The sequence below is a fragment of the Coptis chinensis genome, chromosome 7 (assembly GCF_015680905.1).
Source record: "Coptis chinensis isolate HL-2020 chromosome 7, ASM1568090v1, whole genome shotgun sequence".
NCBI lineage: Eukaryota > Viridiplantae > Streptophyta > Magnoliopsida > Ranunculales > Ranunculaceae > Coptis > Coptis chinensis.
Window position 1 is genome coordinate 93,495,957 of NC_141462.1, and position 8,611 is coordinate 93,504,567.

The 8,611-nt window shown below is 36.4% G+C and overlaps 2 non-coding genes across 2 annotated transcripts; one reads left to right on the forward strand and one right to left on the reverse strand.

Annotated features, from left to right (window-relative positions):
* The first annotated feature begins 4,469 nt into the window (after positions 1 to 4,469).
* LOC147490081 (U2 spliceosomal RNA) lies at positions 4,470 to 4,664 on the forward strand. The gene has a single exon (XR_015203452.1). It is a non-coding gene; the product is annotated as a U2 spliceosomal RNA (small nuclear RNA).
* Positions 4,665 to 8,144: 3,480 nt separating this feature from the next.
* LOC147490082 (U5 spliceosomal RNA) lies at positions 8,145 to 8,262 on the reverse strand. Its single transcript, XR_015203441.1, has one exon. It is a non-coding gene; the product is annotated as a U5 spliceosomal RNA (small nuclear RNA).
* Positions 8,263 to 8,611: the final 349 nt, after the last annotated feature.

Sequence of the window (8,611 nt, forward strand, 5' to 3'; positions counted from 1 at the left end):
CCTCACATTGTTAATGTAGTAGGTCCCCAATTTAATCGAACAATGTAAGAAGATGGTTAGAAGAAGAATTGAAAAGAGTAACCGGTTTTTCTTTGTAAGAAGTTGAAGATCTTTGCCCGTATAAGAAGGAACACACGTTGGTTTATTCCACTTTCCTTTTTTTCTTTATATTTTTCCTTTTTATTTCCTTTCTAATTATGAGGGACAAATAAGTAAAATCCAAAATTTTGAAGATTTTATACAGCTGTAACATCCTTTTTGGATGGAAAAATGAAACGTGTATGGTCGATAAATCCCTTTGGAGCTTTGGAGGAACCAACAACGGGAGCAAAAATCAAATTCAAAATAACAAAACAATTAAGTTTTAAAACTCCGGGAAGAGCTTTCAGAATATCTATCGTTTCTATAAACTTAATTCTTCCGGCTTTGTGTTAATATATTTATTCTATTCCCATTTGTGTATACTTAGCTTTCATGGCCATCTTCAATATCCTTTCGAGTAAAGAGAGAGAATATCACCACCTAACGTGAAGCTGTGGAGGCAATAGCGACCCGACGCAGTGCGCCGAACGACACCATCTCTCATGATAAAGCAAAGCCATTTAAGAGGAATGGATCTTCATTGGCATGACCATTTTCCCTTGACCACTTACCGCAAAAGTTCGGCTTCCATTGCTTGGACTTTCTTTTGTTGCAAAGGCTAATCGCACCCTTGCCTCCATAAACAGGATGCTCAAGCCTCAAGTATGCTTCATAAACAAGACTATTTGCCGTGATCCGCTCTTTGCCTCTCGGGGCTTCCGAATATCGTGATTCGACACCTACGTAAAGAAAAACATATATATCAAACCATTGATGAATGGATCTTGGTTAAACGAGAACATTACAAAGAAAGTTAAGACTGAATTACCATTAGAATTTTTGGGACATGGCCCGCATTACAAAAGACTTTTTCTGAACAGCAAAACCTTTGAGGCTCATAAGGAGAGAAATATGGGTAAATGCATTCTCATAACCTTACATGCAGCACAAAAGTCCGTTGGTGTTCGAGGTATCCGGAGGGCCTAAGCTAATAAGTGTCTGTCCCATTATATCAAAAAGCATCGGCTTCTCTCTTGAGCTCCTTGCCATCTCATTAATCTACCAGTATTTCAACCACACACGTAAACTTGCAAAACAAATGTCAAATAAGAGTGAACTTATAGGGCATTTAGGTCTCCTTACAAAGAATAGCCACGTTTTTTTTATTTTCAAAAGAATTTTCTTGATCTTCCTATTACTTATATTAGTAACTTTCTCTACACATTCAACCCCACACATGGTAAGATAGATTGAGCCAACTGCCAACTTACTCAGACTAGTTACATGCAGTTGGTGACATTTTAAAAAATAACCTTCTCAATTGGGTGCCATTAGCGAGTTGGGCATGTTAGCTAGGTTGTAGTTGATATTGAGATTGTCGTCTGGAATTGAATTGAGTTCAAATACAAGTTATCATCTGTGTAGTAGGATTGTTATCTGGAATTGAATTGAGTTCAAATACAAGTTATCATCTGTGTAGTAGGAAATCGATTGGTATTGGTAATAACCCTAAAACAGATAGTTGAAACTTGAAATTATGGCATTGCTTATGATCAGTACAATGAAAGATAATTTGCAATGCAAGTTTAGCATAAAAAATGCGGTCATTTGATCTCTTGTGTTAGTATTTGACCCAAGTTCAACCTGTTTTTTCTTAAGAAGTACGAAATTCTGTTCAGGCTTTGCTAATATTACGACACGGACAAGCTCAACCAAGTCAAAAAGGGATAAAGTTCCGCGGAAAACCCTCTAGCTCTAATACTGTATGCACTCGGGAAGGAATTCGATCTTAGTATTTGTTTACAAGATCACTAATCAATTCAGGCTCACCTGATATTGCGTAACATGCATCACTTTCTCTACACATTCAACCCCACACATGGTAAGATAGATTGAGCCAACTGCCAACTTACTCAGACTACTTACATGCAGTTGGTGACATTTTCAAAAATAACCTTCTCAATTGGGTGCCATTAACACAATACCTTGTATACGTAAAAAACATTTCTAATGAAGTTATTTTGTACAGTTTACATTTGAAGTTCTTTTGTACAGTTTATTTTTGATACTCACCCAAATAAGAATATTTGGTTCTAGCGCACGGAAACAAAATGGTATATAGTTTTACAAACCATATGTAAATATAAGTCATATGGAGATAAATAAAGTTTTAGTATATTATCATTAAGCCAAACATAGCCTTCAATGAGAGGCTTTGGAGGTGGGTGATGGTTTCTCTGAGGCTTAGAAAGGAATGGTGCATCAGTTGATTGAGTGGCAGGAAGTGAATCAATATTGGAAGAAACGGGTTCAACAACATGAGTGTCGGGTCTAACCTGTAGAGGATGGGTGGAATGAGATATGGAACCTAGAGTAGTCGGAGAAACAATTGGGTTAGAGTTTGCACATGGGCTGTGAATGTGATCAACCTGAGAAGATGGATGACTGGAAGGTAAGATGCTATGTTCATTCATAATGGATTCACTAGTATCGAAATCAGTTAAAAATGGTGTAACATAAGAAGAAGTAGAATGGAGTTTAGACAAATCTTTAAAAGGAAAAATGCCTTCATAAAAAATAACATCACGAGAAGTGTATATAGTTTGAGTTGCAAGATCATAAACTTGGTACCCTTTTTGTGCATAAAGATAACCAGCAAAAATACCAGGTTTAGCACGTTGATCAAATTTGTGCTTAATATTAGCATTATGGGCATTACATAAGTTGCCAAAAACACAAAAATTACTATAAATCGGTGGTGATGTAAGTAAGATTTCATATGGGGATTTACCCGATAGAAGAGGGGTAGGCATTTTATTTATAAGGTAAACTGGCTTTGTGAAAGCCTGATCACCCCAAAAAGTTAAAGGTAAGTGAGCTGCTTGAAAGCGTAATGCCCGAGCTGCTTCTAAAATATGACGGTGTTTTCGCTCTACAACACTATTTTGTTGGGGAGTCCCAACATAACTTCTTTGATGAATAATGTCATTTAAAGAAAAGAAAGATTGTATATCCTTAGACAAAAACTCTAAACCATTATCTCATTGAACTTTTTGAATTGCTTTAAAAAAATGTGTGCCATGGCTATGAAGAAGAGAATGAACTTTGGATGAAAATTGTGTTTTGACCATGGCAAAAAAAAATTCAACAAGCTTTGAGTTTGAGACTTAACATGCATAAGATAAATCCAAGTGCATCTAGTATAATCATCCACATTAGTTAAAAAATAACGAGAACTATTTAAAGAAGGTTGTGAAAAAGGATCCCAAATATCGCAATGTATTAACTCAAAAGCATGCAATGTAGTAATGGAACTAGAAGGAAACGATAAACGTCTTTGTTTCGCTTGAGGACAAACATCACAAACATGAACCCAAATATCGTTCGCGGTATTGGCATACAAGATGCTACCATGAATTTCAGTGGAAACAGAGTTAAGGATCCACGAGCTAATAAGATTGTTGCAGCGTTCCCATTGATATGCAGGTCCTTTGGAGATGTTGGAAGAGGTTGTTTGATGGTATCATCAACAAACCCTAATTTGTTTTTGGCGCGAAGGGCCATAGTGATAGCTCGCAGCCATGAAGAATAGTTATCACCAGTTGAAGGCGGTGAAACAAGAATAGCAGTTGGGTTATCAGAATTATGTATAAAAAAAGGATCATCAGAGTGAGTCTCGGAGATAATAGTTGAGAGAGTATCTGTTGGTGTTGGTGAAGTCATTATTGTTGGAAAAAATAATTAGGATGTTTTAGGGTCTTGATACCATGTAAATAATAAGAAGGCTAGGAGACTGAGTTTTGACTCTCACGAATTGTTGAGAGTGTTCACATTTCATATATAAGCAAAGTTGTTACAGATTTACAAGTATATCTCTTAGAATATGAGAGGAGATCAATACAACTAGCTAGCAAACTAAGAGTTCTGAATAATAGTAATCTATCACGTTATTACTTACTGTGATTATTGGTTGTCTCCTAAACTTTTCAAGAGATGGAAAATTCAGAGAGCATTGAAGCTATAACTAATATGCATAATGTGAGATCGATCAGTAAAGAGAGTGTGCTGAGGAAGTATCGAATTCTCGAAGGGAAGGACTAGGGGTATGACTACCATCTATGGTCTTTCCGAAATTTAGAGGTGTGGTATGTACACAACCAATAGTGAAAATTTTGACTACAAAAACTAAGAGACTCTGTGATTTGTCCAGACTCACTGCCCCTCTTTTTGAGACTAGACTATTGCAACTACATGCCCATACATATATCCTCCAGAGTCCAGACAAATGTTATATGAAGAGATAACATTTTTAGTCCCACATCCTTCATTGGAAAAAGAATATGGGATCGTAGGCTATATAATGAGAGTCGAAAGCGGCATTACAAATCATACCTTTTCGGCCTTTTGGCTAAGATCAAGTGTAGTATCTGTTCTTATCAGTTTAATATCTGATATGTGAGGCAATGCCTCACACGATATTAAATTAATTTTTGATTGGGGGAGGTTTCACCACAATAGCTTGCTATTGGGATCTCGTGTGTCGCCCATGCGTTGCAGTACTGCTTGGGCTTGGCGCACCCCTACCAAATCAAGTTTAAACATTTACGTCCCTTCCCCCATTAACAATAGACCTTAACTTTAATTCCATGGAATCTAACCTTTTTGCGGGGAAGTAAGCCAACATTATCATAGCTTAAGCCGGTCTTGAAGGAGGTTTGGAAATAGACTGTGTACAACGTCCCCTTTGGTTGTGAGGTGAGTTAGAGGTGAGTCGGTGAGACAGGTACAAGTTAGTCAACGAGGTTGGCACATTGCTAGAAACCAAAACTATGGTCGAATTTGGATTAAAATAACCAAAGTCAGTCAACAAGGTTGGCACATTACGTGTGGTGCAAAACCATTGCTCATAAGATTTAGATCAGTATGGAGTCGGCTCTCAAAGAAAATGACATATCCGCTTGAACTATATGTTGCTAACTAGTCCATATTGAACTTGACCACCACTGATGACCAGAACAATGGTAGTGCACACCATAGTACAAAATATCACGATATATTGTGATATTTGTTGATATCTATTGAAATTTCAGAAAAATATATATAAATACCACGATATGTTTAGAGATATATATAACTGCAAATATCGGTGATATTTCGATGATATTTGTGATATTTGGCGATATTTTGGGATATTTTGTGATATTTTGTGTATGTAACAATTTTATTTAATATTTACCATTATATTTTAAATAAATATAAATAATATATCATGATATATCAAGAAATATCCACAATATCTATGATATTTGTCGATATTTTGAATATATCTACGATATTTGCATGTGAAACAATATCAAATATCCCCAAAGAGGGAGATATATCCACGATACATATCGAGAAATTGACTATCGATAAATACCTATATCCTGATATTTTGTACTATGGTGCACACCATACCTGCTGCTCAACCATCTAATTTTTAGACCATGACATATTGTCATCATAATCATTTTAACAATGTTGCCTTTGGTTCCTTATATAAAGGCCATTCATGCATAGCCTCTAGGGGTGTCTCTTTTTGCCGAATTTCCGATTTTTTCGAAATCCGACCCGAAATTGGTCTGGCTCTTGGTGTAGTTTACATGGGCCGATTTTCCGATTTCGAAAATTCTGAAAAAAAATTGGATCGGATTTGGATATAATTCTAAAATCCGATCCGATCCGAAAATTCCGAAATTTCCGATATTATTGCCAATTTATTCCGAAAATATATACTTCTCTCACTATCCACTTGATTAGATCTCGACCGTTCATTCATTTTCTAGTTTTTTACTTCCAAAAACAAAACAAAAACATAACCTAGCCGCTACTTCCCCACTTGAATTGGACCACTCTACTGTCATTACACCGTCTGCCATAACAACAGTGATATGAAAAAAATGTCAGTGAGTCATACAATGACTTCCAGACCAATCCAAAAGCCAAATTCCAATAGATAGAATATTATGTAAAGCTACTTAGAGTCCAAGACCATAATCCATTATTTATGCAGACACTTCACGCTTCAATTTCCACACACGAAAAAAGATTGAAACATTACAAATACCCAGACCTCAACAGAATGCAATGCTTGCTATTGGTGGCTGCAGGTTCTTTTTCTCGTTTTTTCTTGGATCACTTGTTTGAATGAAAATGGGTTTTCTCAGTAAACAAGTGTGTATTGTTGTTGGTACATTGGTGTTGTGGACATGGTTTTCTCTCCCTACAATGAACATTGGCGTATGATATTCCAAAAATAATTGAAAGTAAAGAGATCTTTGAAAATTTACCAAGTATTCCGAAATTTCCGAGTTATTCGAAATTTCGAAAGTTCCGAAATTGGAAATATATTTTGAATCCGAAAAAAAATTGGATCGGATTTGGCTAGCATATTAGGTTCCGAAAAAAATTTGGAAAAATTCCGAAGGAGGTTAATCCGATCCGATCCGAAGTCACCCCTAATAGCCTCAGTCAAGTACTCAACTCTTACAAAGACTTTGAGAGTAGATACCATTAATTAATTGATTCCTCCATGGGGAGGGAGGTAATGGAATGTACAAAGATTCAAGCGGAAATAACACTCCGACCATTTGAGCTTTCGGACATTGATGACTTCATGGATTGGGCTAGAAACAATGAGGTCACAAAATATTGTAGATGGAACACTTACACCTCTAAGGAAGAAGCAGTGAACTTCTTGAAGGAGGTCATTAGTTTATACCCTTGGTATAGAGCAATTTGTGTTGATAACCGGTCTATTGGGTCTATCTTCGTCATGCCAGGTATGGATAAAGATCAACGGAGAGGAGAGATTGGTTATGCATTGAGTTCTAAATACTGGGGGTCTAGGCATTGCAACAGGCTACCAAGATGGTTATGTCTTGTGTATTGAAAGACATGCCATATCTGGATAGGATTGAAGGGTTGGTTTTTGCAGAAAATAAGGCATCACAAAGGGTGTTAGAGAAGGCTGGATTCCTTAGGGAAGGGCTATTGAGGAAGTATTTCTTTGTCAAGGGAAAGAGCAGAGATATTGTTGTGTTTAGTATAGTTGTATCTACTTGTCCCATAGAAATGGAGAATTAGTGAATGGATCGGATAAACCTGTAACTCTGTAATAATACTCAGTGTTCTATTGTTAACTTTTTGAACAAAACCTGATTTTTACTTATAACTTGTGAATACTCTTGATTTACAAACAGAAAGATTAAGAGTGCTCTTTGATATTAAGCACTTGTAAGCATCGCTATTCAGTATACTACTACGCTCCACATGGTGATACAAAATTCTGCAATAAATTAAATGATGATGGACCAAGTTCGCCATACCGATATATACTCTGATGCAAATGTGTTGCTATTTTGCTTTTTGAGGAACGACAAAATTTTGATTTACAAACAGAAAGATTAAGAGTGCTCTTTGATATTAAGCACTTGTAAGCATCGATTCAAGATAACTACGCTCCACATGGTGATACAAAATTCTGCAATAAATTAAATGATGATGGACCAAGTTAAGCCATACCCCGATATACTGACGCTGCAGTTGTGTTGCTATTGAGGAGCGACAAAGGCTGGATCACAAAAAGTCCCCACGGGAGATCACAAAATACATCAATTCCAAAGAGAAAAGTGACTAGTAACTACTAGATTGTAAGAATTGCTTCATTTAGTTGAAATAATGGGACATGCTCTTATGGTTTAAAATGTGTAAATTTGGCCAAAAATAAAACATTAACCACAGTATTAGGAAAGAGTACACCATGATTATTGATGTGGGGCCGAATCTACAATGAGTATTAGGAAAGAGTAGACCTTGTTAGTTCAGGTGAAGAAATAAGTCATCCCGGTCATTTGTAGGGTCTCACACGAAAATATATACAGAAGCATGCCTACGGAAATGAATTACTATGTGAGCAAAGATAAATGCTTTGTAAGCATTTTCAGTGAAGATAAAAATAAAGAAATCCATAGGCATTTAGTTTCACCTGCCTTCCTCAAAGAGTTTAAATAGAGCTTTATAGGACCTCCTCTGCAAGAGAAGGACCTCCAAAAATTGGCATATGCTGGTTTGTGCAGCGAACACACGGTATTCTTTAGTAAAAGGCGAAAGAATAGTTCGCTCTGTGTTCACTGCGCAGCTGTGTGATTTTTTACTTCATTTGCTCCCTCTTTTTAACCTACTTTTTTTTCAATATAGACTATGGGCTTTGTCAATATGGGACTAAACGCCGCGTCTGAAACAGTCTCACTGGTTTTCACTCGCACTTGTTCCTATTTTGTACGAAATTAAGATTCAATTGCCAAAAGTATCAATGTATGTACTTGTACACTATTGAAATGCCAGAACTGTTGGGTACAATATTATCAATTAATTTGGACTAAAACTTGTAGTAACCAAATGAACTCAAAACTCTCATTTAACTGAAATGTACCGGACCTTCACTGAATTTTTTTGTTTGGACTTGTGAGTATAAGCAACAGTCTAAAAG